Source organism: Schistocerca americana, chromosome 4, assembly GCF_021461395.2.
Source record: "Schistocerca americana isolate TAMUIC-IGC-003095 chromosome 4, iqSchAmer2.1, whole genome shotgun sequence".
In the NCBI taxonomy this organism is placed as follows: domain Eukaryota; kingdom Metazoa; phylum Arthropoda; class Insecta; order Orthoptera; family Acrididae; genus Schistocerca; species Schistocerca americana.
In genome coordinates this window covers 843,418,227-843,426,894 of record NC_060122.1, presented here as the reverse complement: position 1 = coordinate 843,426,894, position 8,668 = coordinate 843,418,227, and the positions used below count along the sequence as shown (strand labels likewise).

General features: G+C 41.9%; 1 non-coding gene across 1 annotated transcript; it reads left to right on the top strand.

Moving 5' to 3' along the window:
- Positions 1-1,531: 1,531 nt before the first annotated feature.
- On the top strand, positions 1,532-1,606 carry Trnas-cga. Its single transcript has one exon. It is a non-coding gene; the product is annotated as a tRNA-Ser (tRNA).
- The last annotated feature ends 7,062 nt before the right edge of the window (positions 1,607-8,668 follow it).

Genomic DNA, 8,668 nt, shown 5'->3' with positions numbered 1-8,668 from the left:
ACTTAAAGCACCGCATTGGGGGAGGGATAGCGGGCTTGACGTCACAGCGGTAGACCATCACCTTGATCTACTCAGGCAAGGTATCACCCTTGGCCAAGATGAAGGCACTAGTGGCAACCTGATTATCCCTCAGACCCTGATGAAAGTGCCGGACAAAATGAACACCTTGCCTCTCTAAATTGGCGAGCAGCTCGTCATCAGACTGCAAGAGAAGGTCACTGTGGAATATAATACCCTGGACCATATTTAAGGTCTTATGGGGCGTGATGGTAACAGGACAAGCCCTCCACCTCCCCAAACGTGTCCTCTAAATACTCTACAAATGACTGAGGCTTCATCGTCCTGAAAGACTCCCCATTAGCTCATGTACATACTAGGTACCAGGGCAAATAACCTTCACTGCCGTCCTTAGCCTTTCGTTCATCCCATGACGTGGCCGGGAGGGAAATGATGTGGGGTTATACTTCTGCACATTGAACTGAGCCCTCGAAGGCTTAGAGACTGCTGGTGGTTGGCCACAAGAAAGAGAAGGTGTGCCACACTTCGTTGCGTGTCATCTGCCCTGATGCCACCCACTCTGATCAAGGGCCCTGCACACGGGCGCCACGCAGCCACAGCAAGGGCCATCTGGCAGGATGGCCATTCCCAGGAGCCCAATGCCACAGGGAGATAGGCATCTACCCCTTGGAATATGTGAGGAGTTAACGGCTCAGGCATCAGCCTGTGTTGTCAGGGGGCTACAACCAACAGGGTATACGGCCGCCCCACAGCAACAGACTGGCTACCGTGCTGGATATCAGGCGCATGGTCGCCGTCGTCGCAGAAAGTGACGCTGCATAGGGCATGGTGGAAACCGCTGCAATGCGATGACGAGAAAGAAGGCTAATGAACTCAACACGCTATGGTCATGATGCATCATGTAAGGCACCCTTCCTCAATTGATTGCTCTTCATGAAAAATTGAAAATATGGAAGTCAATCCAGACAGGGGCCCATCACATAAAGGCCAAAAAGTGTGACTCTATTTAGTCGCCCATCTTATGACATGCATGAATATCTCTGGCCTATTCTAACCCCTGGACCCACAGGGGGGGAAGGAGTACAGCTTGTGGTGGGAGAGTTGGATGGTGAGGATGCATAGCTGTAGTATGGGTGTGGGAGGAGATAACATCAGTCATGATCTGCAGCAGCGAGACTGTGGCATGACAGATATCATCAGGTTGCTGGAAGCTTAGGGTTGGCTTTGTATCTTGATATCTATTGAGCCCTGGTAGAACATTAAAGTTGGCGCAGGAATAGCCATGCACCATTTTCAGACACTGACAGGGATGGGGCACGTGAGGACAAGGTAGGAAGTAAAAACGACTCACGTCCGGTACTCACAGCTTTACTTCTGCCAGCACCTCATCTCCTACCTTCCAAAGTTTGGAAGGTAGGAGACGAGGTACTGGCAGAAGTAAAGCTTCCAAAGTTTGGAAGGTAGGAGACGAGGTACTGGCAGAAGTAAAGCTGTGAGTACCGAGCGTGAGTCGTGCTTCGGTAGCTCAGTTGGTAGAGCAATTGCCCGCGAAAGGCAAAGGTCCCGAGTTCGAGTCTCGGTCGGGCACACAGTTTTAATCTGCCAGGAAGTTTCATATCAGCGCACACTCCGCTTCAGAGTGAAAATCTCATTCAAGGTAGGAAGTAGATGTAGGGTATGTTGAGAAGAACAGGTAGGTGATCATTTCCAGTTGGGTCAAGGTCTGCTGCAACGAGGTGTCCAAGGAGGTTGAGAGACTCGCCGGCCACGGTGGCCGAGCGGTTCTAGGCGCTTCAATCCGGAACTGCACACCTGCTATGGTCGCAGGCTCGAATCCTACCTCGGGCATGGATGTATTTGCTGTCCTTACGTTACTTAGGTTTAAGTAGTTCCTAAGTCTAGGGGACTGATTACCTCAGATGTTGAGTCCCATAGTGCTTAGGAGCAATTCGAACTTTTTTTTTTTTTTTGAGGTACGCGAGGACGACGCCTCGGGTGGTGCTGCTTTCAGCACAGGTGTGCTATAGGATAGGGACAATGACGCCTTGGAGGGAGTCTGTAAACTGACGCCGCAACCAGAGTTCTGCAAGGGATATACCACGGATAAGATCAGCGGCAATAATGTAAGTGGGAAAGGTATGGTCAATGTCGGTAAGGAAATCGTAGGAGATGGTAGTATTAGGTCAGATGTAGATAGTAGCATAGGTAAAAGTAAAAGTTTTGAAGAAGAGGCTATTGATAAGGTGTTAAGTGAGATAATTGAGTAACATCTGTACAGTGGAGGATACGGGGAGAAATTCAGATGGTGTAGTACAGTAGGAGGAATGTTTCATTAAGGACAAAGACATTGACATTGTGGTGGGAGAGGGTGTGCATGTAAGGCGTCTTGTTTCTGGGTAGGGAACGGATTTTGTGACATAAAATGCTGAATTGCTGTCGCACCAGAATTGGAGTTTAGGAAGCAGATTGTGTGGGTGAGGGGGTGGAGAGATTTAAAGGAGGACGTTGATATGAGTGAAAACGAAGTGGACTTTCATTTCAGGAATAGTTGGCATGGGATGTGGGTTGACGTGGAAGAGTGGGTGCCAAGAGAAACTTGTTGTAGGGTACACAGTTACTGGAAAGGGTGGAGGACAATAGTGAGGGATCTGATGATGTCTTTGGTGATGGGAGTTGGGAGGAATGAATTAGTAGAGTGGATAGGATGATCAGTGGGGCAGACAGATACTGCTAGTTACGGTCTGTCAGGTTTGAATTCAGCCGTGGACTTGACTAACTAGTAGTGTGGGCACCATCGCAGGTTTGGCAGGTTGGAGGGGAGGTGAGGTTGGGATAGTCTTTGAGGAAGTGGGCGTCTTTATACTAAGGACAAGCGGGAAGATTCTTGCAGCCAGGAGAGAGATGGTCATTAGAAAGTAGGCATTTTTGGCAATGTTGTGACTGGGGTGGGGGGGGGGGGGGGGGTTGGGAGAGTTTGACTTTATACTGGCGGTTGAAAATCAGGGCTAATAGTGTGACGAGGTGATGTGATCGATGGAGGTGGCAGAGTAAGAGTCAACAGACTCCTTAGTTAGTCACAAGTTAGCAATTCTTCTAAAGGAGTAATCCAACAAGTTGAAGGTCAATGCACGATTTAATCTTCTCTTGTCATCCAATGATTGACTTGCACTGAGCCTAACAAGTTTGTGATCATATGTACATCATCACCAAAAACATCTGTGCAGTTGACATTATTGTCCGTCGGACGTTCAGGTAGCTGATACTGCGAGATTGGAACACTTGCACAGAGTGAAGTTTGCACAGAGTGTCACATGCCCGGAGCCCAGGTCTCTTGTCAGTCTGACTAGCTTTTCACACGTACAGGGGCGGTAAGAAGCCTAGCAGTTCAGCAAAGCACATGTTTCGTGACAAATTAATTTTTAGAACTGTTCTATTAATAGGGACTGACAATGAAATTCAATATAATAAGATCCGACAATGAAATTCTATATAATAATAAATGAGAATGAAATTCAACATCTCGTTTACTATATTGATGACGCAAATAACTGGTGGAGGGGGCAGGGGAGGCGGGGGGGGGGGGGGATCAAAGTAAGAAACATAATATTTTTACGACCATCTTATGATGACTGCCATTTTAAGACGAAATATAAACTGACAAATTTATGTTTTGTTACCATTTTATCTAGACATTAAACATAAAAACATGCAATGTCATTGAATATACCTTATTTTGCTTTTCACTAAAGGAGCAATGTCTGCTACCATTTTCCGAGTAATGTTAGTGCGAAGACAAACTCTGAAGTTGAAGTCCTGCACCGAGCTTCGGTGGGTGGATTTCGTTCTCTTCATTGTGTAAGAAAGCGGCATGTGCATGTAAGTCTAAACATCGACATCATAGCTACAGACTTTTAAAGATATGAAAATTTGCATTGAGGAAACAAAAGTCTACGAAAGTAATTTTGCTATGAAACAAATCAAGCTAACTTAGGTGTATAAATTATACTGTAGCCTAGTTTCCACACTGTCAACATAACACGAAAATCAGTGAAACTGCGCAACCCTTTGGAAGCTGAAAAGCAGTATGGTAACTTGAACTAAGTTCAGATTCAGTCGTTGCTGTTACTCTTAAAAACAAAAATATATTTCCATAGAGAAAAGTTGAGAAAATTATTGAGACGTCTATTACTCTGCTGCCATACGATTAATACTTTTTTCAGTCGTATCGGTTAGAAGCAATTTTTTCCCCCTACATCTGCTTATGCCGGTTCACCTAAACCACCATAATGTTTTGCTTGCACTCTATTGTAATGTTGTAAACTGAATTTTTTCGTTGTGTTCAAAGTTTTGAAGCACGTTAATAGAACACTAAGCATATCAAGACACCATCGCATACAGTAAACACATAGACTAGCCATTCTGCACTGATACGTTAATGTTTATTTGTCTGGCCGCTTTTTAGTTCTTAACCCGACCATCATGTTACTTTTCATCCCTTTAAAAACAGCCACTCTCCATTTCAAGCGGAGACTCAGCCTAAAACTTCAGTATTTTTTCAAAAGAATTTAATGGCTGTTTCACATCTTTGGAGTATTTACTCTTAGATCCTAAAATGATTTTCCTGTATTTCAATTAGAAATACGTCTATGAAATGTCTGAAACGCGGACTGCGTAAGGGGCTGCGGGACACCAAAATATGTCAAAGATACTTTCTGATTTCTATCACCATAATAGAGAACCATCGTTGCTCCCATCTTGGCATAAACTAGAACTGAGAAAAACAAGTTGCAAAATTTCCAGAAAAGTCTGAAGCGAATCAATTGGCAGCCAGTCGTTGGAAGTCAGTTACTTTGCCTGTTGACTGTGTGAACACAAATTTAGACAATTTCCTGAAGTCCAGTTCATTGCAATCAACAAGCTCCAAAGAAATAGGCATTGGCATACAGTCAGATGTACCTACCACTGCACCTTCTCAAGAAGACTGTGAGTAGATTCTTATTCAGTAAATTCAAGAGAAAGACTACCCTGATCTTTAAATTATAAGAAGAAGCTTCACACAAGCAGCAAGGGAAAGCGTTATGGTGACGGTGAATTTTAATGGCTACGTGTCTTGCAGTAACATTCAGTTTTTGATGAAATGTTAAAATACGTTTTACCATAAGTTTCTTTTTCAAAGCACAGTACCAAATTTATTGTCATAAATGTTAACCAATCTGAATGAGATTTTTGCGGGAGGTAGTCTTGATGTAAATCCCGTGTTCCCCAGGACACGTCACAGGTAACGGCGGACAGGCCGGTGTATCCTACTTTTGGAACACCCTGTCCGCTTCCTACAGTGTACTGAGCTCCGTAAAGATCTCAACACATTCCGTTTCCGTACATGTCACTCCGTGTGTGTGTCACAAACGTGATATGCCTTGGCTCAGCATACGATATGGAGGTCTCTCCACCGCACTTGTGATGACGTCAGGAGCACCTCCACTAAACTCGGCGCCGAACGAAGAGAAAAATGAATACTTCAGAAAGACAAACATACCAACATCAGAACGTAATCTAAAGAAACAATGCTTCAAAACAGAGAAAACGTCTCTTCCCACTAACACGAAATTCGTCATGCTCGTTCATTTACATTTTATGGCGGTTCAGGAGTATCCTATCAGTACACTAACTTCAATCAGATTTGTTACTGATAAAATAATGGAAATTCTCGTACGGTCTCACTCTGCAAGTGACCAAACACTATGGCTGCCAGGTGTCAAGGAGAACGGGTGAAGGATGTATAATAATGGGTGGTATTAACATTGAGCACCTCTTGTAATATCGACAGGGCAGAAAGGCCCATCTCTCAACAGGTATTTGGTCCTCGATTTATTTTCAGTTTCTGACCAGTGATATTTACTCTGAGATTAGGGGCCATTTATTTTATCACCCTTTAGAAGGCGTCTCTAAAGATTCATGATCTGGTGAGAAAATTAATATTCTATCCTGAGATTGCTAGTTGTGGGAGAGGAAGATTCCTTGTCGTCCGTATGTCGCTGTAATGAATAAAAGTAATTTTCATGGATTAAGGTGGAATTACGATAGCAGTGGCCCGTATTTGTCTTTGTTACTGCTGAAAGCTGTTCCAGCTGCACCAGAGCCGTATGGAATCAGGTTGGGCGCATCGTTTCTGAGCGTAGGATATGTATACTTCATTACTCTACCACTCTGTTCGTCTTCCGCTACTCGTAATTTAACGAAGAGGCAATAGTAGCTTTATTAGTCGCGAGTGATATTTACTATTATTTTTCAAGGCACTCATGAATCACCTGAGAACATCTAAGAGTTTTAACGATTATTATATGTCGATATACGAAATCTCTGCTATTTGAATTTGATAAATTAAATCAATAGGCACTCAATAGGGAAATTATTTCACAGAAATAGTTAAGGTTTTAGGTAGGGAGCTGTTGCAATGGTAAGAGTAATAATATGTAGAATATGAGATATTCGCATTTTCTGATTAACTGCGTTGCCGACTGTTGGTTATTACTTGAGCGTCTTGAAATATTTACAGTCAGAATACCTGCAGGGTGAATAAAACTAATAAGCGATGTTTAGTACTGTGACTACGAAAGAAATAACTGTAGGTAAATTTAAAAGTCAGTTTCTTTTATTGAAAGGCAGACTCAGACTAATTTAAAAGTTATTTTACGAAACTGCATTCGCAAATAAATTAGTATTTGTTTCAATAACCAGGATTCCAATAAGGAGTAAAAACAATTACTTTCAAAGGAAAGGTACTGAAATTTATTTGTAACACAGTTCAACAAAAGATTCTTCCTCACAATTAGGAACTTGTAACGTAACTTGTCAGAAAGATGAAGTGTATAGCTACCAGTAACTGTATATCTGTTCGAACTCGTAGCTGTTTTCATCTGAATAAGAGTCGAAGATGGAGAGTACATCATTTCGCTGAAACGATTCATTGAATTTCAGTAACAGTAATGTAAATTCGAAAATACTAAAGAGTATGAAATCCAGCGTTACTGAAATTTCGATTGCACTGCATTGAAGATTGGTTGTCGAGACTCAACGCCGCATGTTCACACACTGCATTCTACACTGCGTCTTTCAACAGCTTATGGAGTTTATGGAGGAGGCCAGAAAGCACAACAGGCGAGGTTTCCGTGCAACTGCACTTCTCTTTCCAGCCAAACGCTGGGGACATGAAGTCTACTTGCACAGAACAGTGAACAGGTGTTCCGTAACGTTACATCCAAGCGTACATACATAGAAACTGCACATGATGTGTACTGACCTTAATACGCGTTTAGGTTAATCATCCACGTTGCTGCTGACATTAAAAGACTTTCACTACCTCAGGAGTACTTCCAAGACAATAAGTTTGTATTCAGTAGTTGCTGAATTTCGACCTCTCTGTCGACTCAACCTGCTCAATTACATCTGTCCAGTAATGAATGTAACAAAATTCATGCCTTCAGCAAGCCGGTAATTCTATCTATACCGTGACATTTAAGAGATAATTATGATCATCACGTATGAAAGTGTTTACTAGGCTCAGTTAAACTTCCAGCATTCATTTTCTACGTCTGTTTAAAAGATAAATTTAATTATGTAAATGTAAACAGTGTTGTGCCCATTATCATTTCTGCTAATGCAGCTTCACATACTTGTAAAAATGACAGTAACAACGTGTCAATTTGGTTTTCAGATAGTCAGCATTTGTGCTATTGCAGCTTCACATACTTGTAAAAATGACAGTAACAACGTGTCAATTTGGTTTCCAGATAGTCTTTTCAACAGGAAATGCTGTATATGCTTTCACTAATCTAATATTAAATGCTCTGACTAACCGAACGTCACCCAATGGGATTCATTGTCATCTCTCAAAGGCTTTTGACTGTGAGAATCATGAAATTCTTCTTTATAAGTTTACGTGTTGTGGTATGAGTGGGTATGTGCACAAGTGGATTAACTCATATTTAATTGGGAAAATGCAGAAAGTTGAAATTAAAGGTACAGATAGTGTGCAAAAATCAGCAGTGTCCCCTAACTGGGGAGGTATAAAGAACTGCGTCTCACAGGCTTCAGTCTTGGGTTTCTTCTTGTTATTAATATAGATTAATACCACACCACTCTATATTCGTTAAGATGCAAAGCCTTTTTTCTGATTATACAAGTATAGTTATCACACTAAACATACAAAAATGGCAAATAATGGGTTTCAGAAAATTATTAATTGGTTTTCAGCAAACGAACTCTCATTAAATTTTGAGAAAATACAGTGTATCCAGTTCTGTACAGTAAATATCCTCACGCCATTGATAAATATAGTCTTTGCACAGAAGTCTGTTGCTAAGGCAAAATATTAAAAATTTCTGGGTGAGTGCATTGGTGACAAATTGAATAGAAGAAGCATGCTGATGATCCACTGGAACGTCTGAGTTCAGCTACTTATGATATTAAGATTATTGCGATTTTCGCAAATAAACATATCAGTAAATTACCCTAATGTGCCTATTTTTGTTCACTGTTTTCATATGGTATCATATTTTGTGGTAATTTATCGTTAGGAGAACAGTATTCATTGCACAAAAGCGTATAATCAGAATAATAGGTGGAGCCCATACGAGATCACCTTACAGAC